Source organism: Meleagris gallopavo, chromosome 10 (genome assembly GCF_000146605.3).
Source record: "Meleagris gallopavo isolate NT-WF06-2002-E0010 breed Aviagen turkey brand Nicholas breeding stock chromosome 10, Turkey_5.1, whole genome shotgun sequence".
Classification (NCBI taxonomy): Eukaryota; Metazoa; Chordata; class Aves; order Galliformes; family Phasianidae; genus Meleagris; species Meleagris gallopavo.
Genome location: NC_015020.2, coordinates 25,632,490 through 25,658,596, shown reverse-complemented (window position 1 = coordinate 25,658,596; position 26,107 = coordinate 25,632,490). Strand labels below are relative to the sequence as shown.

Here is a 26,107-nt window from a genome sequence, read left to right as displayed (position 1 = left end):
ATCACACCAAGGAGCAGAAAACAGGTTGCTTGACTCCTACTGACATGCAATCTGCCGAACCGTGTTTGTCAAACACTTCAGTCTTCTCACCTTTTTTGGCCACGTGAGACAGTTTGAATCACAGGTCAAATGCCAATATTTTGTACTGAGAAATGTGACACTGCTTGTCTTGTGGACTTAGTTTGCTTCAAAAGTAAGGCCTCTCTTTTATTTCCATGGAAAACAGCAACAGGTAAAAGAGCACAATAACACCCAGATATTGGGGGTATCTTTGTCAGAATGCCCAATAGAAGGAAGTCAGAGGCAAGCTTTCCAGCTGGCCAGCAAACACCCAAAATGACCCAAGAGCCTCTCCTTGATGCCCACTGAGACCATTGTGGTGGGTAGACTGGGACACATTCTCCACTTTCTTTGGGTACTTCTCAGCATTGCACAGCTCAATTACAGCCAAAATAAACAGATACTGATGCAGATGTAGTTGATATGTGTAAACCTGATGTTAGGCTTATTCTTCCACTTCAAAGAGAAGGCCTTACGAGAGACACCTATCAGAAGGAAAGATGAAATATCTCCCCTTGGGACCAAACCAGGGAGAAGGCAGAGTCTTCCTGTCACGTCTCCCAGACCTGGCTGGCAATGGCAGTGACACCAGCTCTGCATCCCCTCCAGCCAAATCCAGCTGCCTGCTGGAGGGCTGCATTGTGCACAGAGCTGGTTTTCCTCCTTGTCAAGTGGATGGATGTTCACCTCCAGGCAGTAGGCTAATTTCTGGCTTCATTTGCGATGATGCCAAGGTTAAATACAAATTTCCTAGAGATATGAGACTAAAGCAGTACATGCCCAGTGTATGAGACCATGAAAATCAACAGGAGTCTCTCCTGGGTGCTGAAGACTAGTCAAGTGGAGAAGGGGGAAGACAATGTAATTCATGTGGCATTTATGGGATGCTGAAGACATGGTGAAGAAGCTTCCTTCTGGTATCTCCCAGGGAGGATCTCTGGGCTAGAGGGTCATACTCCTTTTCCTCTTCTGCTCCATGTTCTCCATTCTCAATCCTTGATGAAATGAAAACTTTTATCCTAATCATTAGTCCTATTTAGAACGAGTTCTCACCTCACGAAGAAACTTTGTGTCAACTCAGCTCTCATTCTTTCTGATCAGATTCATGATCCTTGAGGTCCCTTCCAACCCCGGCCATTCTGTGAAATCTGTCCAGTCTCCAAGTATAAAGAAGGTGGCACAAAAGGCATCACCAGTGTGGCAAGTGACAACGCTGAGAGTTCTCAAGCTATCCTATGTGAAAACTGAAAAAGGCTATAATAAGTTTGGATAGAGCTCTTGAAAATGGCAGGAACTGACATATGAACTGTGCTAAATCCCAGAGGGATCTGAGAGGCTGTTATTTTCTTCCTTTGTTTTTATTATTTTTTTCTTCCTTTAAAGCTTAAAAGCAAAAATAAATGCTTTCTCTTCTTTTGGTCCCCATCCTCCTGAAATCCATAATGCTATAATTAAAATGTCATAGTGAGACCACTCAATATTTATCAACAGTCAGACTCTGGCAGGTACAGTTTGGGATCCAGATCCAAAGCTAGAGTGAACTGGCATAGCTAATGGGAGTTAACTAATTTACACTAGGAAACAATTTGGCCTGAGGTTTCGCATTTTCTTGTCCATCTACAAATATATAAAAGCAGTTCAAAAATGTGTTCTCAAGAAGTTTTCTGTGAGTATTAATTTGAACAAGAGCAATAAAAAATCACTGATATTCCATGAAGGCTGTCAAGCTGCAGCTTCCTCCTGTAGGAGGGCTGTTTCCATCCTTTTAAATGGGAAATAGTAGTTGTGTTCATCTGTTTTATTTATCTTATCACAACTGTCAACAAATACTTGCATATTGTGGCTCAGTATTTATTGTTTATCCAGCCGTTCCACTTAGGCAAAATGCCTCTTAATATGCTCAATAAAGAAACTTTACCCATTTGGCTCATGGTGCTGTTAATTTGCATATCATTACCATCTCATTAGATTTATGGCTCTGATCAAATACTTCCACCACCCTGTTATTCTGTGCTGGAAATCCACAGGCTTTCATTAATGTTCTGTATCTTTGAAATGCCTCTTTTTATTTCTATTCTAGCTTACTGTTTTTGTCAAAATAATTTCTGGAAAAAATATTTATTCAAGGCCAGAGAAGCCAGTATTGCACGCTTACAGGGACAGCAAAGAGTCAGGAAAGACTGAAAGATAGGAAGACGTGTCCGATAATCATAGAATAGAATCACTGAATCATTAAGGACGGGAAAGATCACTAAGACTGTCTAGTTCAACCCCAGCCCAGCATGTCCACTGCCCACATCCCTCAGTGCCACATCCCCATGGTTCTGGATCACCTCCAGGGATGGTGACCCCACCACCCCCCTGGGCAGCTGTGCCAGTGCATCACTGCTCTATCTGAGAAGAAACTGTTCCTAATACACAACCTGAACCTCCCCTGGCACAACTTAAGGCCATTCCCTCTCATCTTATAATGAATTATACGTGGCTCCTTTGAATTATGATGCAGAAAGCACTGGACATATGCCATCTTAATCTCTTGGACATCACTTTCCTTTGGGGCTCAACCCTTCTTCCAATAATGGACCACTCCAAAGTGGCTCAGCCTTCCTTTAAAAAACTGTAGTACAACAGGTCAGTAATAGCAATCTCAAAGCAAACATCAGTGAGCTGGGCAGCCAATATTGCCGCCAGTGAACAAGTGCTCTTATTTAAAATATTTGTAGTCATTTAATTCTTTGTGTCTCTGGTGATCATCTGCAAGTGATTCACAGTGCATAGTCTGTCCCTGAAGAGCCTGGGATGATCATAATTCAAACAGATCTATTACCTTTTAGCTTTCCAAATGTAATTATAATGCAATTAATTAGGTACTCTCAGTTGATTCTGTGTTTCTTCCTTGCAGCCTCAGCCTATTGCCTAATAGGTTTGAGTCCTTAAGAGCATTCAATATTTGTGCTGATTCTTCAGTAGAGGCTAATAAAGTTCAGCACGTATCTGGTAGCCCGTGTAAAGAATCTATCCTAGCATTTTATTCACATGACGTTCAAACAAATTTTGCATCCCATTTCAGCTCTCTGTGATTTGATTTTATTCTCTCTTCTGTGCAAAACACTTTTCTCTGAAGCCATAATAGGTTAAGGAAAGAAAAAAAAAAAGAACTGTTCCATTATGCTGCATTGGTAGCTTAACAAAACAGACTCTGTGCCTTAAGGGCAAAAAGCCCCTGGCTCTGCTGGAAGAGGGCACAATAAGGAGGCAGACAGTAATCCTCAGTGGTCATAAGCATCCACGGTCAGACAAAGCGACCTTCCAAGCAACCATGTCCTGCACAAGTCCAGCCAAATGCCTCAGTAACTCCAGCTGCTGCAAATGGCATTGCAGCACACAGAGCAGAGTTTGCTTAGAGATGAGGGCAAGCAGACTGTCTGCACAACACTGTGTCCATGGGCTTGCAAGCTCTAATCCTACAGATCTGTCAATGCACATCTGTAACCCCAGCACCTCTGAAGTGTCTGGGTTCCTGGGAATGGGTCGTCTTGCAGCACTCATGCATAGATGTGCAAATGGGAATGGAGGAGCCATGTATCAGCTTTAGTTCTGTCCGTGATGTTGGCCAGGTCACTTTATCCCTAAAGCTGTGATCTATCTTTGTTAAGGATTCTTCTGCAGATAACTGTTTCTCATTAGACATGGCAATTACCAGCAGTGTGGGACTCTGATTTTTACACAAAGTTTCTGCAGAAGAGAAGTTACGAGCATTAAAATACTCCAGTTTTTATTGAGATCTCTCAGAAAGATCACTTATTAATCATAATACATCATACTCTGATCTCAACGTTTTGGTCTCATCACAGTCTTAACTGAGAACCAGTGGTACAGCATTAAAATCATGGACGTATTCTGTGCTTTAGCCATTGGTGTGGGAAAAAACACATCCAAGAACAGAAATATTGATCATTATCAAACCACGAGGATTAGGGCAAGTCATTTCTAAGTAAAACACCTTCTTTTCTTCCTCTTCTCTTCTCTTCTCTTCTCTTCTCTTCTCTTCTCTTCTCTTCTCTTCTCTCCTCTCCTCTCCTCTCCTCTCCTCTCCTCTCCTCTCCTTTCTCTTTTCTTCTCTCTTATTTTCTTTTCTTCTCTTTTCTCTTTTTTTTTCTTTTCCTCCTCAAAATGCTGTGAGAAAGATCTCTGAAAAGTGGGTAGAGGAGGAGGGCAGCAAGAGATAGCTCTGAGGTACATTTCAATCTGCATGGTTCAGGAAGGAAGGAATTTTCAATCTCCTCTCTATCATTTTCGATATCATTAATCCTCAACACTCCATTTTCCATGCTCGCCCGCCCAGGCCCGTAGAGTGAGCGACACATAAAGTGACACATATTCATCACTTGGCATTCGGTGCCGTGAAGGCTGTAATATAATATTAGTGTTGTGTTATCACTGTGTCTCTCTCACCAGCCTCGTCTGCGGCGACAGTAGATGACATGAATCGATCACCTGTGACATTTTTGATTTGGTGTCACTTTCCCCATTTCTGCCATTTGTTTTGGCAGTTAAGAGGTAATTGTGTGACATTAGCATGGGAAGACTCACTTTCCTGACCCATCTTCCCAAGCAGGAGAAGGGGAATGAATTGCTTTTGTTTTGTTCTATAGGTTCGGAGAAGCTTGCAAGAGACATAGCACAAGCTGCAATCTCTCTGCTGTATGTACCCTTTCCTAAAGCCAGCAGGGTTGTGATGTCTCAGCCAGCGATATCTGATCCTCATTCAGGCCAGTGCTGGGTGCTTTAGGCACCCCTTTGCTCTGCTGAAGTCACAGGTCATCATTTCTTCTCAGAAAGAGCAGTGATGCACTGGCACAGGCTGCCCAGGGAGGTAGAACCACTGTCTGAGGAGGTGTTCACAAACTGTGGAGATGGGGTGCTGAGGGGCACGGTCAGTGCGATGGTTGAGGTGGGTTGATGGTTGGACTGATGATCTTAGAGGTCTTTTTCAACCTCTATGATTCCGTGATCTCATTCCTCCAGCTGCAAATCTGTACCATATGTAAGTAATTAATCATGTTAGCAATCCAGGGGAGGTAAACACCATTCCTCCCCACTGTAGCCCTAGAATAATTCTACCAACTGGCCATGTATGATCCTACATGGAAACTTGATTGTTGTTTTCCTTTCTGTCCAAGTAATTTTTATCTTGGGCCCAATTTAATTCTGCAACATTTCAGTGCACAGTGTAGACATAAGTAGGGATAAAAACAGGGTCCAGGGTGATGAATAATACTACTGACCATAGAAATCATGAAATTTCCCACAATCATATGTCCCAGATGGGCTGAGACAATTTTGTAAAGCAGGGAATCTGGCATAGAAACGTGCAAGCTGCAGAGGTGCAATCTGCCTCAGATTTTTGGAAGGATAAAGGATTTTTGTCTTTTTTGTAGAGAGGGAAAGTCTTCAATGCAAGAACTTCAAGGTCAGACTGGACCAGGTTCTGAGCACCTGATCAAACCGTAGGTGTCCCTGACCGTGGCAGGGGAGTTGGACCAAATAGTCCTTAAAGGTCCCTTCCAACTCCAATGATCGTATGACATTGAGAACTACATATCTCCAATACCAACACTCTTCGGTCATCCTTGCATCGATCACCTCGTCATACACAACTATTGGATGTTCACCACTGGCACGTGCTAGAAAGGCATAATGCAAAATTAGAAGAGAAAGCAAAAAATGCTATTGTCCTGACAGTGAACCCCTAAACACTGAAATGCATTACGGTTTTCCCTCCAGCCAAACAAGTAACAACTGGAACAACCACTGTGTGATGGATGGGTTGGTAATAGGAGGCTGCTTTTATCTGAGCTTTGGCCTGTAAGGCAAGGAAGAACCATAACTCACAGCAACACCATTGCAGTGACCAAGTTTAAAAGTTAATGCTATACACCAAATCATTAGCTCTTGTCATTCACCAAATCCACGTGTGTGGACCTCACAGTGGCAGCTGGTAAAGCAGCAGGGATCTCTGCATTTTAACACATCTTCTCACAGCAGATAAGGTGGATTTGTAATAACCACACATATGGTAACTGTTGAGTCACAGCCTGAACCACTAATTGAGCACATGGGGAAAGGACTGGGTCAGTCCTGGGAGCTCAGGTGAAGGCAATTCAGCTGTGTGACCAGAAGGGGTGGAGCCTGGCTGCACCTCTCTTAGACTCCATTTAAGGGCTGACTGCCACTCTGTAAGGTTCTCTTTCTGGAGATCCCTCCCTTGTGGTTTTTCCCTTGCAAGCCTAGATCTTCAGAGATAGGTGAGTACTTCTCCTTTTTTCTTTATAACACCTTTCCATCACACTAGTCCCTTTGTCACTGGGCCTCTTGTATCACCGTTCCATTGCACTGATCCTTCTGATTGTTACACCACACATGTTCACTTCTCACCAGGAACCCATCATTAATTTAAGAAATGCTCTTCCTGTAGGGAGAATTTCTCATAATCGTCCATCAGGAGCTCCCTTACAATACAAAACCATTTGTGTCAACCACCATTGCAGATGACAACCTGCTCGCAAATGGTTGATTTGCCCTGGTTGTTGACTTTGTGCTGGCCAGCCACTGTCACAGAGTGCCCTATGTCCAGGATGAAGGTTGGAGGTCATCAGCTGCTGGGGACCCCCTAGCTGGGCCCCTTGCTCTCCATGGGCCCCTGCCAGCCAGCCCCATTAACCTGGTCAGGAGACAAATTGTTCCCCATGTCAATTTTCCATTTAAAATGCAAACTAGATTTGACAGAGTAAACTGAATAAAGATTTGGATCGGATAATCCAGTAAAAGCTAATTACTAAAACAAAATGAGACAGTGAGACCCAATCCCCCTCCTCCCTTTCCTAACGAGGCTCATTTGATGAGTTCTCTGCCTCAAGTATTAGCACTTTCTATCAAGAAACACAAGCTATTAACTCCTTTTAACAATTTATGATGTTCAATAAACTGATTAGAAGCCATGGTACATAATTTAAAACCATTTGGATGTCCTATGGCCATTAAAGGGAAAGCAATGAGTCTGAACAACCCCACTAATTATAGGTCTTGATGACTCCTGATTAGAAACCCTAATTAGGTGTCCTAAGTAAATCTTCTCTTGTTTTTAAATTTACTGTCTTCATCTCCTCACCTTGTTCATGAGATGGTTTTAGGTAAGTTGACAACAGTCCTTCCCTAAACTAAACATTCATTCACCAAAGGGAGTGAGATTCATAGCAAAAAATGCCTTATCACAACCTATGACTCCTCAGTATTTGATTTTATTCTGAAGTCTAAAAGCTGTTATAGAGTTTGGTTGGATGGCTTTCTTTCTGGTCTCTTCTATTCTCCAGCTTACTGCATCTTACTGAAAAGCTAAAAAAGTGTTGATTCAAAAATAAGAATTTTCCCCACTCCAGTTTTTTATGCAACCTTAGAGTTCCCTTAGAATGCTAAAATAACAACAAATGAATGAAAGTAAAAATTTCTAATTCTCATATTGGTTCAAATGCTGTTTTAGTCAATTTATTTATTGTTTTTCACCCTGGGATTTTGTCTTTACTTGCTCTTTTCATTGTGGAATTGAAAGGTACTCTTTTCACACTAATTTTTAAATATCAGTTCAATACGATAACATTATTTGAAAACTTAAAATCAAGTTGCTTTTGATGCAGAATTAGAGACTAACAGCAACATAACCTGTCAGCTCAGGGCTTGTGTCCAGTTGTTCTGATCACAATTTCCTTTTCTGCAATGGGGTGATCTCCAGGGACGGAGGCACAAGCAGAAAGATGAGCTTGGGTAAACAGAGATGCAATGTGGAAGGATGCCCTAAGAGAACTTCAAAATGGCTTCACTCTCCCACAAAGTCCTGTTCCAACCTGTTTTTCCAGGACCTTTATGGTATGGGCCTGAGTAAACAAAAAGGCTCTGCTACTGAGAAGGAAAAGGCAGAGGAAAAAAAAATTCCTTTGGAAAGATTCATTAATGTTTAATTCTCATCCCTCCTAAAAGTCTGCTTCTCATTTCTGCTCTAAATTAATTTGCTTCATCTTCTAGCCATCAGGCTTTGCTTAGTTTTCATCTGCTAGATTAAAAATCTGTATGCTATGAGAATTCTGCTTCCTGGGCCGGTATTTATAGATGAAAATCAAGTTACTACCCAACCTTCTCCAGCGCTCAGCTGGGAGCACTTTTTGCAATAGTAGAATGATGGATGTGGATGATGCTATCCTCCTTGACATTCAAGAGCTCATCTGTCCTGAGGCTTTTACTAAAAATCTCAATCTGTGGAGCTCCAAAGTTAAGGCAACAAAAATACCAATGCTTTTCCTACAACCATAAAATACCAAGAGTACATCAACACTGACTGCAAACCAGTGAGTTGGATCCCAGTCCAAATTCCTCACAGGTTTCTCATCCTCCCTATGTAAACATAGCATGGGACAAAGGATGAGTTTAGCCTGTCATGTTGGGGTGGAGAGGATGAAATCTGTCTAGAACTTATCACAGCTGAGGTGGTCGTCTTCAAGTGGTCTGGAGGAACCAAGCCAAGAACAGGCCTGGCAACCAATAGCCCAGTGCCCAAGGAGATAGTCCGTGCTTTGCTCTTCCTAAAACAATATTGAAGCTTTGAGTCTGAGCTTGAGCAGGGCTGAGAGCAGCAGTGTAGTGAATGTGGAGCAGAGGTTCTCAGTTTGGCTGTAGACGGTGCATCTCTTTGTGCCTAACGTGGATGAGCCATTGGTTTGTGCAATCTCTTGGAGAGGGCATGGAAATCTTCAGAGGGTTGTCCACACTGTGCTGCCCCACAGTCAGCACAACAGCCTTTCTAGGAACCAACCACTCAACAAAACAAACAAAAAAAGACACAAAAAAACTAAACCAACATTAACAAGAGACAGTAAATTCCTGAGCCAGTGAGTGACTTCTTGACCTGAAGAACAGGTCCTGTGATTCACTTGGTCATCATACCTCCATCAAATGCAGGGTGCTGAGAATAGGATTTATCTCATTTAGATCAAAGACCTTTCCACAAGCTGATGAAACAGCATAGATATTCTCCTGGTAGCTCTGTAAACCTGCATGTGTAAATCCCCTAAGAAATCTATGAGTAAGATTATATAAAGGTTGATAAATAATGAATAGTACAGCAACAAGCATGAGGTGGCAGCTTATTCAGACTAGCCATTTTCTTTAATTTCTGATAAGCAGTCAGTTGATTTGTAGACACAGATATACAGAAATAGTCATAGAAAGACCTAACAGAATAATTGTCAGCATAAATGTGACAGACTTATGGAACAAAGAAAACTGTTGACTGAAGTTTTTGTTACTGAACAGTTACTGAAGTTTTTGTACTCATAGAATCTACAATGCTATGAGATGGAAGGGACCTAAAAGAGATAATCTAGTTCCAATGCCCTGAGACAAAGGGTTGTCATTGGTGTTGGTCTGGCACGTTAGCCAACAGCATCTCTTTCTCTGAGTTAAGAATATCATCACAGTATGATTGGGAAGCCAAAATCATCTTTTAGGATGAGGTATTCCATCCTGTACAAAGCCATCGTGTGAGTTTTAATCTGAAGCTTTGCCCTTTAGTTGTGTTTGCTGTTAATTTCAATTTCAGTAATACTTACTTAGCACAGAAAAGCGTAGGTGTTATTGGCATGATCTCTTTTTTTGGGTGATCCACAGGGAAATATTTGACATTTACTTCTTTTTAATACCCAGTGGAAAGAGGCTGCCATTCTTCCAGCAAGCTGAGAGGTTCACTTGCTATCACAATCTGGGATTTAACAGGATTCAAAGCTGATTAGGTTAGAAAGCATATGGGGTATGAAAGACATTTTATGTAATGGGTTTAATGTCCCTTTTGGTAAACAAGTAACCATGCTATTCACTCTGAAGAGTTAATATTTTTGTTGCTCGTTTTTAGTCTATTTTGCACTGTGGGGTATCTTTCCTCCAAGGTGTTAATGGTGTGGGACTCTGACCAGTGGGTCTTTCCAAGAAAATCAGCATCCATGACGTTCTCTTGTCTCTGACAGAGGAAAAACAAAAGAATTTCACTGGAAACAGTGGTTAGTTGTGAATTACTGAAGTGAAATGTTCCCCCTCCTTCTTTTTTTTCACTTTATTAAGTGACCTGGAAAAAGTGATAAAAATTTCTTCTCAGATCTCTCCAAATCTATACCTTCTCAGAAAACAAAGCAACCGTAATCTATCTTAGTTTAGATTTTGTACTTGATGATTGCAATAGAAATAATTCAGTGCTGATGGCAAATTGAAGAATTTAGTCCTCTAAATTGGTCTTCATTATGAAGTCCCTTACAAACAATAATGCTGAGGGACATATTGCTAAAACCAACTCCTTCCTTAGAGTTCAGTCTTGTCCTTTAACAGGTGCAGGTACAATTTTTGTTCTCTGTAAAACATCAGGGTCAAGGTGACAGGCATGGAATCACTGAGACGTGTGTGGAACAATTGTTCTTTCAGACACATGATTTATGAAGTATCTGACTAATGTGGTCATAGGAGCCCAAGAGGAAGGCTAGGAAGCTGGTAAGAAGCATTCAGTTTCCCTCCTGGGCCCATATTTGCATCCTATTTCCACAGTTACATTCATCTCACTTGACCGTAGCAGTTTAATATTTAGGTATTTTATTTAAGCTGGTTGCCAAGGTTTCTTCTCAATCCAGCAAAAAGATCAGTGCCTGCCATCAGCAGACAATCTATCCTTTGGTCAGAGGAGATTCCCAGACACCTTACTTCTAAATAGTTAGATGAAACAAGTACCCAAGCAGCACAGTAACCTATACGTGCATCTGCTGCCTCAAACACATGACTTTCTCTTTTAAACACACCACAGTATCTCTGAATGTCCTGTGACACAGGACAAGAGTAAAGATGGGCTTACACCATGAGTTTCCTTTCTTTTCGTCCTGACTTCTCAAACACTATCTTGTTTCATATGTTCAGATCTGACCACATGACAGGGCTGTCTCAGTTTTCCCACCAGTTACTGGAATGACACCATCATGGAAGAATTAACCATTTCTGCCAGGTTCTGAAGTCATCAGCTAGCACCTTTCAATTGCAACTTAGCAGGGAGAATGCCCTTGCTATAGCTACTGCAAAATATGAATTATGGCCTTTAATTGACAATCAGGTTTAACCTCTTGACTGGTTTTAATTGGGCTCCTTGGCCAGTGCCCTGATATTCTAGCCCCAAATGTTGCCACTGTTGTGGCAAGATCTGAGCAGGTCTCATTCTCTGTGTGTGGCAGCTCTCCTGTTATATTCTTCATCTCCAACAAGTTCTGATTTTTTGACATACCTAAGATGAATATTCAAGGTTTTAGCCCAATTTACATATCTGTAATCCAGCACTGAGAATAAAAGGTTGTCAGGCAAAATAAATGTGTGTCTCAAGGTCAGACCTGGTTGAAACCGATAATGGTGCTTAACAGCCTACGCCATGACTTCACAATGATCAGCATTGCTCTAATTGACAAATTAGCTGTCCATATGGGCTCAGAGGCAATCATACATCCATAAATCCCAATAAATACAAACATAATCTGATCTAAGTTGGATCAGCCAAATAAGTTAAAGCTAGGTTTAACACCTTAAAGGATTGCATTTAAGGAAAATCACTGTTAGACAAGGTTCAGGAGCCCTGGAGCCATATGTTCAGAGTAGAGGCATCAAGGATCACCAGCAGCCCTCATCTCCTGACTGGGCCAGGTTCAGCCATCGAGTGTGCTATATGCCCCAGTGAGGGCTCATGTGACATTGGTCTCTTCCCCACAGTTTCCATATTGAGGTTGCTATTGGGCAGGTAGACAGCTGAAATCTCTGAATCCATTGGTAATGTTAGGCACATTGAACAGATGGTAACCCTAGACAGCTGGGGAGTTTCTACAATTTTTCCTAAAAAAGTTTCTGATAGAGCAGAAAGACCTTCGTGGTTCTTGCAGGATGGAAATGTTGGGACCTTATTTGACATCCCAGACCTCATGCAGGTGAGTGGCCTTGCAGAGATCTCACCTTCTAAACAAGCTTCATGCTCTAACAGGGTTCCAAGGACTACTAGCTGTAGGCAGATTTCTATAGCCTGATGTAGGTCTCTACCCTGGGACAAGCAAGGCTGCTGGCTACCCAGTGGTAGGACCAAAAAGTATGGTCCCCTATTACAATGCTCGTGTTCTCTCTGAAAGCATTCAGAATAACCAAACCCTTCATGGCAGCCTCACCTCTCCACCTCTGCTTACTTACCCTGGCTGTTCTTTGAGAACTGCTTTAGCTTTACCCAAGGACTTCATCAAAGGCCCCCAGACCCTCTATGAGTATGGCCCTATAGCTTAGGATGACATCCAAGAGCTGTCTAGAGCCTTGAACTGATAAGGTCGTCTTCAAGCACAGAGGCTTAGAAAGTCACATGTGGGCCACAGACTGACCCAGGCTGCAGATCTGCCTTCATTTTCAGTATTAAAAGGAGCAAGCACTAGTAATTTCTTTGCCTGCTTGTTTTTGTTTTTTTTTCCCCTTTCATTTTCTTTTCAAACCTATTTTGTTGATTCAGCTCATGATCAATGGCCACTGTGAATTATAAGAACTTACTTTGCCAATGAGACTGTAGTGTCTGAAATGAGAGCATTAAAGAGTGTGGATAGCTGTCTGCCAGCATCCACAATTCATGGCCTTTTTTCATTCTCCTGATAACCTTCCTGGCTTCACAGTCTCTGTACAGAAACTACCCAAGCCCTTCTCTAAGTGGCCATTCCCATGCCTCTGCCCTCTGCAAGGGACTGCATCTTAGCTATGTGTAACCCAGTGTTATGTAATAAGCATGGGCTTTGAATCAATTTAGGGACCGTGAAGGATGTGGGGAGCTGATACAGGCTGGGCCTTGCCTTAGAAATCTCCCAGTATGTATGGGGTGGACATTAAAGTCCATTATTATAATTAGTTCAGCACAAGAAATTTTCAGGAAAAGGGGAATAGTCCCTGCTGTTTGCTTTCGCCATTCCTATGGGCAGTTCATGCAATTCTGTCCCCTCTCTATGGGACATGAAAGACTCTGACCTCGAGTTGGACTGTTATACAGACTTTGAAGCCACGGTGGAAAACAGAACTCTGGGAGCTGAAATGGCTGGTTGGAACATGGAACCACTGATCAAAATTAAAAAATAGTGAACAACAGGAGACAAAGTTGTATCTCCAAGTGCCTTCTTCAATAAGACCTGCTTCAGCCTTAGGGGCTGAACCCCTTCGTATCAACCCCCTGACTCCAATTGACTTTGGATCAAATTCTGAATTAAGCAGTAAATCACATTGCTCATCCTAGGCACAAGATGGGAGTTATAAGAGTTAGACAGTGATTTATGAGACATTTGAACTAGGGCCTGTATGCTCACCTTGAAATGTAACTTTCATCCTTCTGGATTATCAGTGCATGGAAAGAAACGGAGGTGTCTGACTTTACTGCCTGATCTGTTCTTTAGACACCTGTAACAGCAAAAAGGAGTTACTAGAAACTTCTGTAGGCTGGTGCAGCAAGGTTTTGAGGTTTGGTTTTGTAGTATTGTGCCCAAAAAAGGCTGCCAACCTTACAGTATATTTTTTGAAATTCACTCCTGTGCTTTACAACCCTGCCTGATGTGAGCACACACACCAGTGTATGTTATCCACATGCCAAATGCATCAAGGCTCACACTCTTTCAGGCCTGAATTCAAATGTCTGCACCATTATTCCTATGTATTATACCTAATTTTTTCTTTTGGTGTTCATTTCTGTGATTCTAAGATCACTAGGCATGCATTTCAAAGGGATGAAAACATACTTATGTCGGATTCAGGGATATTCTTGCTATTCCTTGTGCTTGTGAACCCCTGGAAATTGCATTTGCATCTCTGTAAAGTGGTAAAAAGCAAAGTGACAGCAAGTTAGAGATGTTTGTTCACTGACTTTTCCAGTACGTGAAGCAGAGATAACACTAACAAACAGTGATCCAAAACGAACACAGAGCATGCAAACAAGCTATGAAACTCCTTGATAAGGAATATTTCGTATGTTAAGTTTGTCTCTGTTCAAAAGGCAACCGAACAAATTCATGGAAGAAAAACCTCTGAGAGATGTTCAATTCCAGGACTCCACCACTGGCTCTGTAGGTCTGATCAGCAAAATGTTGAAGGCTAGAAACTACTCTGGGAAAGTGTCACCCTTCTTTTTGGGCACTTTCAGAACTAGGATCAAAACTGTCTCCAGCAGACGTTTGATCTGGCTTTGTATGGCTATTCTTGTGGGCTTAGGTGTTTTTGTTCACGGGGAAATAATACAGTATGGCATGCATTTGGTCCATTCGTTGACAAAAAGACTTCTCATACGCCTCCAAGGTGTCTGCATACATGGCCTTTTCCTGGATACAGTTGTAACTAAGCAGCTGCTATTGGATATGCCCATTGCCATACTGTGCTGCTTACTGTTTACATCCAATAGGGTCAGCCTTGTGCAGCAGCTTTCTATATTTTGTGATTAGATTAAGGGATTATTGATGATGATTCCCTAAGCAAACAGAGACCACAGCTGTCCTAGCAACAGGCTGGAAAACCCTGGTTGTATGTTTTCATTCTTCAAATACCATTAAAACCCTTGAGAACACGGAAGCAAAGGGATTGGAACTAGATAATGATTAAGGTTCCTTCCAGCCCAAACCATCCTGTGGTTTGATGTTTCTACAAACAGGCCAGAAACATTTTGAAATGGTTGACACTGGCTAGAACAGGTTGGAATAGTCTGGTCAGTTCAGACCATTTGTGACCAGTTTAAACCAGTTCAGCTGATTCTGGCCCATTCCAATGACTTCTGTCAAGTTTCAACTGTTTCCAACCAGTTGCGGCAAGTTCCATCCATGTCTAACCAAGTTCCAAGAGGTTCAAGCCAGTTCCAAGTTGTTCAAACTGCTTTAAACCCATTCCAACGCTGAATGGTTTCCTGGTGTGATGAGAAGGAATGGGGCTCTCCTGCAGGTTCTGTAGGGGGACCGTTGATGGGATCAGTCCTTAGCACACCTGGGACAGTGGGGCCAACAGCCTGAGGTTGCTCAACAAAAATAGGCTCAGTAAGACAAAGATTTCAGTGCAAGACATCTGATTTCCACTTATGATTTCCATTTATGGCTTTTGTTCTAACTTTTTGACCACTGAGGGGGGAGAGGGTTAGTAGATGAAAATGTAAAGCTCATAAGGACTGTATGTAATAAAATTCTGCAACATATTTGCCACACTCTGTTCTCTTATTAAATTGAATGGTCTCAATGGAGAGGGACGTAACATAAACCACAGGTTCAAATATCTCTGAATTCTGGAAGTACTTGAAGAGAGCTCTAACTCTTCATTTATCAGTAGTACATCTACTAAGAGAATAGACACATATTTTAATTCCTACACTCAAACTGTTTTTAACAATAATTCTATGTTAATTGAACAGAAGTGATTGATCCAAAACAGTTTTCATTATCTACAATTAATTAATACCTTCCTTATTCATTCTGTTCAAAACATAATTATAAATCCCACCAGAAGAAATACTTTCTTAAAGCTTTTTTGGCCCATGAATATTAGAACCCATAAGTGCTGAAGCTCCCCATACAGTACAGCTGTACTGATTCTCAAGGTTATGTGTATTTTTTGTATTAGAAGGCAAGGGTTTGACCAAAATCAGCAAGAATTAGAAATAGAGGAAACTCTGAGGCTTTTTATTTTTTATATTAAACTCAAAGCCTTTTCCAAAGCTGAGTGTTTCAGGTCAGCTGGAATTTGCCTGAACTCATTTCTGGATTTGAAAGTGATCTTAGAAACCAAAGCCTTAGTGGAGAGCGATTTACCAATGAAATACTCAGTTCTGCTCAATATTCTTAGTAATAATAGTAATAAAAAAAAGCTATTTTCTTTTTTTTTCTCGATGTCATTAGAAGCCAGATTTCTTTTTACCTGCAGTTCCTCTCTGCCCCAAGTCTAACCTCACAAACTCAGCTGCTGTGTTTGCAACCTGCACTGTGCTGCTGCATGAGACCTCAAATCAAGCTGATGATAAAAAAAGGATGACATTTCCTAAAGGTGAGACCAATGCAAGGCAGAAGGATTTGGACAACTGAAATACAAAAAACTACAAAAATAAAACTAAAGAAAACACAAAAACACAATGTCTGAAAAGCGGAAGTAAAAAAAGGCCTATAAAAAAGAACAAAAAAAAAAGTGAATTCTCCAAAAAATTGTATTTTTCAATGATCATCACATCCATATTTGGCAATAACTTGCAAAAACCTTTTCCACCTGACCTTCTGGGCAAACAAGTATGCCCAGTCCTGACTGCAGGTCAGGATGTACTCCTTGCCCTTCTCTTTGGAGCAAATAAAGTTCTCTTTATTTACACAAGGCTTTAAATAAAAGCTCAGTTTTCACATCACGGCTTTTGAAAAGAATAGCTCCTGAAAGATTTTTTATTTCTGCAGGAAAGCACAAGGAATGTGCTTATTTGGGTGAGATAAAATGATAATTCCTAAGAAATCATTGTGGATTAGGGAGCGAAACGATTAGAGAGAGAGAGATGGTATATTTATGAATGTGTGCATAGCCCTGCTGGTTAAAGGGGTATTAATCCCTCTTAGTCTGCAAAAGGACCTTCAGACTGCTCAAGCAAGCAGGGCTTAGGCACTGCAAGCTTCCTAGAAAGTCCTAAATCTTCACATTAGCTCCCTGCGTTTCCTCATCTTAAAGTCTAAGCCGTTTTCTAAAGGATACTTCCATAAACAAGCCCCCTCGGAATCTGCAAGGATTTGGAAATCCGGATTGGTGGAAATTTTTAAATCCAAGGTCCAAGTGGATAGAAGAAGATTAGGTTGCACTTTAAAAGGCCACCTTTAAAGAGACAGTGCTGTCCTAGATCATTATGTAGGCTGATCTGAAAAAGAAAAAGAAAGCGAGAGGGAAAGAAAAGGAAACAAAAGAGGAGACAAAAGGAAAAAGGGGTTTCATCCAAGATCCCGGCTGGCTCAGAGTCTTACACGGACCCCGAGCCTTTCAGAGGAAGAAAAGGTGTGCATCTCTGTCAAAAACCCCATTGCATTTCTTGCTTGGCACTCAGATTGCTTGTGACTTCTCCACCACAGCCTTCCCACGTGCTGCAGGACTCCTGGCCTTCACTTTAGTGGTTGATACCAAACTGCACACTGTTTGTCCGCCAGTGACATATATTGGGCACGGCAGGAATAGAGCCCACGTGCAAATTATTGCAAGATTCCTCAGCGTGGCTGGGGGCATCTTCTAGGGAGATCTTGGTTGATTTTCATTAGACTTGGAGGTTTATGGGGCCATTTATTCCTCTGCCTTCTATCATTAATAACAGTGTTTGTGGTCATGAGCACTGCTGCATAGCACAAGGAATCTACATGGAAACCAAGTTCAGCAGAAGACAAGGAGTCCTAGCTTATTCTTTTCACTCTCCAGGACTGCTTTTTATCATATATCTACTAGATTTGATTTATAGAACAGCCAAAGAGTAGAGAAGCTCTTGCTCACCTGCCCACTGTGCCTTAACCAAGGGAAAAAAGCAGAACTTGAGGTGGAGAGGAAACAGGCCATATGCAGTGATGGACACAGAGTAAGCAGAAAGAAGTTACCTGAAAGAAATCTGTGGCCCTGGATCAATCCTAACCATATTTATATTTAGGAATATACAGATCATCTTTTTTTTTTTTTTAAACTTAAGGATTGTCTTATTTTTTATTTTTTAACTTAAAACAAGTCCCCTGTCATCAAAAAACGGAGAGGCATCAAAAATGCCCGCAGAGCTCAGAGGTGATCACAGCTCTGGGTATTGCTTCCTTGCTCTGTTAAGCTGGCTAAGAGAAATTGTATAGAGCAGCGCAGAAGATCATCAGAAGATGACTACTTGGCATCAGACAGCATGTGACTTCTCTACAGTGCTGCCAAAATCCCTAAATTTACCAATAGTTCAACACGTGATGGGTGACTTGACCTCGTAACGTTAGTATGTGATTTGACCTCAAACTGGGAGGATCAGCAATAAACCCAGGACCTCGAAAAGGCAAAGAAGGTCCTGGAAGTCTTTGAAGCTCTGCTCAGTAGCATGATGTGGTGCAGTCACTTGTCTGCAAGTCAAAGATGGATGAAGGGACAAAATCTTCCCACAGCCTTCTTCAGTTAACATTTCTACTATTTCTTCATATTGGCGTCTACTCTTGCTTTACATTTAATCTGTTCTTCCCTTCTTAAATTACATTTATAATGACTATGTTATATACCTCCAGTGTTTTTAAGGCACACTTCCCTTCTGAAATGTATTTACCTAGTTATTAGCTTTATTTAGATTCTTTATGTGGTATTTCAAGACAAATATAGCATCTGTCAAGACAATGCAAACCCTCCTCCATTAAATCAGAACAACACAACAAATGGAATGGAATGGGACTGTTCAGCATATTTGTGACTTTTTTTTTTAATTTTAAATTGGGAAGATGAACAGATTTGTTGGGAAGGCAAGATAAAGAGATTCAAAAGGCTTCAGCTCATGTTCTAGCTCTACTAAAGGGTCTCACACTTATTTGTACAACAAATTCAAAATGAGGGTGACAGCTCTCTTCCATTTCTTTCATTTCATTTTTTGGGAATCCGGTCCAGTGTAAACACTGGGATTCCTACTGCCTATGTACGCAATACTGAGCATAACTGAGGTTGTGACATCCACTGAGTATGGATGAATGGCAGTCAGCTCTCTGATAGCCAAGGATGATGTATAGTCATGCCGTCTTCCTTTCCCAAGGAAAGAGCGTCTCCCAAGTGGTCCTCTTCACTTGGCATTCACTGCTATAAAATAACTCCTTTTTAGAACCTTGATTCTGTGAGTCTAAGGTCCAATACCGCCTTACCCAAGAAAATTTGCAGAGCCATGGAAATCTTTAAAGTATTCCAACAAGTCTGGTATCACTTTACAGACTAATGCTAATGAGATCATAAGCAATTGACCAGAAACAAATAAATAATTCAAAATCTACTGCAAGTGTGAAAAGTATTTAAATGTTATTGATAAACTAATCTACCATCTCCATTAGCAATTCAGTCACACAGCACCTGCATTGATTGGTGAATTTAAGCACACGCACAAAAACAAACCCTAAAAATACAACAAGCAAAAGCTAGCTCATCTAGGAGTGCTTTAGCAAGCAACTTCATTAACGTTTGGGAGTTTACTGTGTCATTTACTCAGGCAGTTTTCTTGCTTTGTTGTTTTATAGACTGTAGCAATTGCCTGAATGCTGTAGCTGTGGTGAAGTTTTAACAAAGCTTATATATTTCTTTGTAAAAATGGATTAAAAATCATGAGTAACCTCCAAAACCTGCCTTGAGCATATGGACAGCGTTGTTCCCTGCTATCGTGGCTCATTCAGCCTTTCTTCTCACTACTGGAGGTGTAACTCATTGGATTTCCTGCTCAAACACCTCTTGGGGTTATATGTAGGTGATCCTCATGCTCTTTTTTTTCCCCACACTAATGGCTCCATTCACTGATCTCTTTAACCTAAGGAGCATTCTGCAACATCAGCCTCATTCCTGAAGACATTGTTGAAGGATGGAAAAAAGCATCCGGCTCAGCAGCAGTGCTGACAGATGATATTTGCAGCTGGGCCTCTGTCTCCTCAACCCACCCTTAGGCTCAACCAGACCTGCCAAAGCTCCCTTCTTTGCTCTTTCCCGCTGTCACCCAGCAGCCCGCATCAGGGCAATTACCAAAACAAATCAATCTTCTCTTGACAGTTCATTTACACTGAATTAATTTGGAATTAGAAACCATTATTGCAATTGGCAGCTCCTGATATTCCCAATACAACGCAGCATCTGCTGGGAAAACAACTCTAGACCTGGGCATTTGAATTAAAAAGGACAGTTCTTCTGATTGAGATATAAAACCAGAAAGGTTTTTGCTGCTTTTTTTCAGTCCCAAGTTCTCGTCGTTTTTAGGCTACGAGCAGAAAATGCAGACCTGCAATAACATAAATAAAACTTCCCTGATGGTATGTGTTTCTTTCTCCTACAGACTGGTATTTCTAATTCTGCTACATAGGGATAAGACTTCCAATGTTTAATTTGCACCTTTTACAGCATACTGTACAGCCCGTAGTGCAGGGTGCACAGGAAGGGACAATTAAAACACTCTTGTGCCCATTTCACACAACTTTCACAGATAAGAAAGTTGAGATGGGGAGATGGTAAGCAGTGAATTTGCCAGATCTAGTTTTCCACTATGAGCTGCTCCTCTCTATCATCAAGATGTACCACTTACCCTTACTTAAAAAAAATTAAAAAATTGCATGTTTTGTAAAAAAAATACATGCTTTCTTCAAAATATTTTGGAATTCTGAGGCTGATCGCACAATATCACAGGCCTAGTTTCACCTTCTCAATACATTTATTTACGGCCTTGCTTCAGGGGCATTTGACCTGCTATCTCCCACCTGCAAGAATATACATATTCAGCCCTAGGATAGCCTATAGAATTGTTTAACAATTTGCTGGGCCAAAAGAAGGGCACACACAAATAAGGGGAGAAAAGATGCTAGCTGTGATGCCTTCTAGCACCCTCTCTGATCCTTACCATCATCATGACCACGGTGCTGGGATCAGAGTGTTGGTGTTCTTATTAAATGGACGCCATATAAAATATTAGAATCTTTTTAATTGGAAGGAAGCCCTAAAGCTATCTAGTCCAACTCCCCTGGAATGAACAGGGACACCTACAGCTCAATTAGGTGCTCAGAACCCAGTCCAGCCTGACCTTGGATATCTCCATGGATGAGGCATCCACCACACCTCTGGTCCAGTGTCTCACCATGGGTAGGGTAAGCTGAAGGATATCTCTGGAGCCTGATGAGTGGCACTGAGCTGCTCAGGGCACAGAGGGGTGCTCCCACACCCACACCTCTTCGAGACCTGGGAGTTTCAGCACTGCAAAACCAACACACCAAAAAGATTTAAGGAGCACCCAGGGTCAAGCAGGACTGGGTGGTGGTTTGGAGACTTTACAGCTGGACTGAAGAGCTTAACATGGTAATTGTGATCTTATGTCCTTCCATGGGTCTAATCCCTGATCTCTTTCCAGCTCCATCTTTGCTAGGGCTGAGCATGCACCAGATTTCTTGGTTTCAGCGCATTATTCTCTAACTCTGGTATGTCCCTCTGCTCTGAAATAGCTGGAAAGTGTCCCCATGAAGGGAAAGGAGGAGGAAAAACAATTCTATGTGGCTTAATATATTTGGTTCTCACTCCATTCTGTTGTTGTGTCCCACAGCACACCAGATGAAGCCAGTTCTCACGCAAAAATCTCTGTTGCACCCTCATTAGTTGCTTTGCTCCAACAGCTGGTGGAGCAGGAGGTCACCAGCATCCTCTTTCTGCAAGTTAGTTTTTTTAAAGTGTATCTCTTTGTAATTTATCCCTGGTAGAATTCCATTTTCTCCTTCTTGCTGGCTGCTACAGAAATCTCCATGGTGAATTCCTGTGCCTTGTTTGAATTCCTTCTGATCTCTCTAGGACATAAAATAAAAATCAAATAATAAGAAAAAATATATTCAAATGAAACTATCTGGTGCTGGGACCTACTCCTTTGTATGGGAATGAAGGACAAGAGCAGGCGCACAGAAAGATGTCTTTGTGTTCTCTGTTGATCTCAAGAAACCTGAATTCTTTCTCTCCAGTTTATTAGAGACACACAAATAGGAAAAAAAAAAAGAAGAGAGAGAGGAAATAAAAAGGAAATAAAAAACAAATGCAAAATAACACATTCTCCAATAATCCTGTTCTCGAAAGGACTTTTCTCCTGAAACTCAAGATGTTATGATTGGGACATATATTCCAATGTTATTCACATAGAAATCAGATATTATGAAGACAATCATTCACCCCTTGTCTTTTCCTCTCCCCATCTGCATGGTCCATCACCGGGAGATAACACACCCATGCTAAATCACCTCCTGCACACTGTGCTGCCGTCCCAGCTCACTCCCTGAGCAGAACCAGTGTTCAGCAAAGCAATAGCATCCCACTGAGCCCTAATTCCTAGCAGTGGTGGTTGGTCAACATCTTCTCCAAATCTCTATCAGTGAATCAACTCAAGGATCTCACATTTTTGCCAACAACCAACAGCCTATGGTAAATTTTGGTGGGCTGACTAGAAATGCCTCAGGCATGGCTTATGCCCCAGCTTTGCACACTTGCTTTGATTTTTCCCTGCACTGCGGCAGTTTCATTGTGATGATGCTTAACTACCTTCATGTCTTTGATAGGATCTAAGCACATTTCAGCAGACACCTAAAGACTGTGTTTTATAGAGATGCTTTGCTGAACAGGATGGTTGGAAAAGCTGCTGCTTTACACCAGCAGAGGATCCAGCCCACGGGCTATCAGGAAAATAGCTAATCACAACAATGCCGAATTAAGCTATTTAAATTGCCTACAGAATGCCAGTGGGTACACGTGCTTTTTTTCTCTTGGTAGAAGTCCTCTTTGTTATAATTCTGATGACCAACTTGGGCTGCTTTGCTTTGTCATTTTTAGTCAGTCCACAAATTCCCTGAGCTATACAATTTATGGTTTTATCACCAGTTCCTAAGCTTTGCTACCCCGTCTCTCCTGCATCTCAAATACTTCTCCCCTTTAAATAAACCTTCTTCTTCTTCTTTTTTTCTATAACTTTCCAAAGCAGATAAAAAATTCTTGAATTTCTGAAACATGCAAACTGATCACTGTGGCATTAAGAAATCTTAAGAAGACTTATTTTAAGGGGTTTTATTAGGGAAATTCCTGCTCTTTAAGATATCTGTACGGTTGTCAAAAGCAGTCACTTTTGCAGATGTTGGGGCTTTTCTTACACTAATCTCCGAGGAAAGCCTGAGCCTCAGAGATCACTTAGCAATTTTTAGATTTAAGGAGATGAGAAGAAAAAGCCAGAGAGCTGGTCCCTCTTAGGGTCAAGTCTTATTTGAATTCAGAGATCTCTTCGTCTAACGCGCAACAGTGTCGTTAAGATGACGGCTAATTAATGCAAGATGACTTCAAGAGATTGCATTGAAAAAAGAAGGGAAAAAAAAAAAAGTGAGACTTAAAGAAAAACCAAGGCCGGCTCCACCCCTGGGGAAAGCAACACCGCAGAACTGTTTCCACTGAGTCACCAACAAACCATCACCAAAGCTAAGAGCCTGCAAAAACTGTCCCTTGCCCAAATTAAAGGTGAGTGGGATATAAAATGTTTTCACTTGGGCACCAGCTCTTGGGTATTCTCTCTGGCCCATGAATGACAGCAAAGCAACCCTTCACTTTGTCTCCGGTTGCAAAGGAATTAGGAAACCCTCCTTATTTTGGATCGCTGTTAGTTCTGTATTTCTAATTTGGCAAGTCTTTAACACCTTTTTAAGCTTGAGGAGCACTAAGCCAGATCGGTTCTTCTCTAATCACGTCAGCTTATTTCTGATTTCTAGAAATTACAAGGAACACAGCCAGAGGAAAGGGCAGGGTCTGGTGTAAACATGCAATGCTGTGCTATTCCTGTCCCAGTCACCCCACTCTCACCTCCCTCTTTGCACGGCTGAGAGGTCCTTTCCTCCAGTGGCAGCCAGCAGGGAAGCAAAGGCAGCACCTGGCCCAAAAGCCCAGTGTGCTTGATACTCAAGACACCTGGGAATATTTGCTCCCAACCCAATCCCTGCAAGCAGATGAGCTGCTCAGACTGACAGATAGCTCACTATCCCCAGCCTTCTCCTCCTCCTTTTTTTTCTTCTTTTTTTTTCGGTTTTTAAAGCAACACAGATTAAAGGAAGTGTGATTCCATTTGGTTTCCATTTGCAAATTAGCTATAGTTCCATGATGTTACTGTTATTGAGTATTTTTCTCCCGCCTCTTCCTTTTTCCTTCTTACCCTATCCAACCTAGCTATTTAAAACAGAATAATAATACATACATATGCATGGTAACTGTATACACACATCTAGGTAACAATTAAAACCAATCCCAAACTATGCCCAAATGTATATTTCTCCCTGTCTCATAAGTCCTTTAATATCTGATTAATGTCTATTTTACTCCTTCCCCCAGAGTATTTAGCGTGTGCCTCACTGTATAAATCTGCATATATTTTGCAAATCTAGCAGAAGAACTGAATAAAAGCTCTGCTAGGAAAAAAAAAAAAAACTTACTTAGAGGAGACAGGTCAAAGGATGGGAGGAGTTTTGCAACAGAAGTCAGTGACATGTCCACATCAAGTATGTAATCTAAGAATTAATTAATTATAGTTAATAAGTGTAACATTAACATACATATTTTCCTCTTGCTTGAAGAAGGGTAGGAATGATTCTTCCCACCTCTGGGAAGTGAATACTGAGGTCAGTCCTGATGCAGTATGGTGGAATCTGTGCATCAATGATACCTCACAATGTGATTTCATGGGGATGGAAGGAGCACTTGGATGGGGGTGCTGACATGTGTAGTAACACACCTTTCTGTGTCTACAGTACACAACGACTGCAGGGAATTGGATTTTCTCTTGGGGCTGCTGCTTGAAGCATAGATCTCAAAAAAGAAGCTGTGATCTTCGCACTATTGATATTTTCAGTGTCAGCCTCTCATTAAATGATTTATTTCTTTCGATATTCTTGGTCTGATTCTCTGTCTCAGTTTGAAACAAGCCAGCACATAGAGCTGAACAACAGCTCCTCCTCACGCAACAAAACATCTTGGTTGATTTGATTTTTTTACTCTTAATAAGCATAGTATTAAAAAACAGCCTTACAGCAACATCTTCAAAATGGAGGGACTTTGGAGTCTCCAGTTTTGGGAACATGGGTGCTCCCACTGTCAGACAGACACCATAGCATCTGTATCATTGCTGATCTCTTCAAAACCACTAAGTAGTTCCATATTTCATCTGCTTTATGACTGCAGAGCTACTTTCCTGCAGAAAGATGATGATTTACGTGGTAACAGCAACAGGACAAGAAGTGATGTCCTCAAGTTGCAGCAGAGGAGGTTCAGGTCAGATATTAGAAAACAGGCTGCCCAGGGAGGTGGTGGGGTCACTGTCCCTGGAGGTGATGAAGAAAAGGGTAGATGTGACACTGAGGGACATGGTTATTGGGCATGGTGGGGTGGGTGGGGTTGGATTGGACAATCTTAGAGGTCTTTCCATCCTTAATGATTCTATGATTTACTCCACCCGTAGAAGTTTAAAATTGTAAGCATTTTTTTGTGATTGGCTTCAAAGACCTTCCCCATGTCCATTTCATCCCAAAGCTCTGTTAAGGGTAGACTGTAAATACTCCAGAGGTCATTGGGAAAGTACAGCTAGCTGCAGACATTCCTGTTCTCTGAGTCAATTTACGGCAATTAGCAATATGGAGATTGTAATAGCAATTGCAAGATTACTTTAACTGTTACATGCTTTTCTAAAACAGTTTGGGGGCCTACATGACACCAGTAATCTCATTTTTACACAAATGCAAATTAAGTTTACCCAGTTTAGGAGGCTTTTAGGTAAATAGAGCCGTTCACAAAACTCACAGCAAAATCCTAAGCGTTGGCAGGTATTAGAATCACAGAATATCCCGAGTTGGAAGGGACCCATAAGGATCGCTGAGTCCAAGTTCTAATTCCATACAGGGAAACTCCGCTGTTGTTCTTTCCCACTTTCTTGTGCCACAGCCCAAAGAGGGAAATTCTGATTGCCTCCATCACAAATTATGTGTGACTATTGCTGTTCTGCAAACATCTCTCCCAAGGGAAACAGAGTCCTCCATTCTCTAGAGTGCTCTGAACATCAGTAAGAGGAACCCCATCTCCCAGTAGGTCCTGCTCATCAAAGGACTGAACTTTGTCCAAAATCTTAGATCTTTTAATAAATAAGTGAAAACAAAGAAAATAGACCCTTGGAGGTGAGAAAGGTGAAAGGAAGTGATGG

General features: G+C 41.5%; 1 long non-coding RNA gene across 1 annotated transcript; it reads right to left on the bottom strand.

Moving 5' to 3' along the window:
- Positions 1-9,951: 9,951 nt before the first annotated feature.
- On the bottom strand, positions 9,952-24,791 carry LOC109369172. The gene is made up of 3 exons (XR_002117851.2): positions 24,351-24,791; positions 13,503-13,593; positions 9,952-10,123 (listed from the first exon to the last, which is right to left on the bottom strand). It is a non-coding gene; the product is annotated as an uncharacterized LOC109369172 (long non-coding RNA).
- Positions 24,792-26,107: the final 1,316 nt, after the last annotated feature.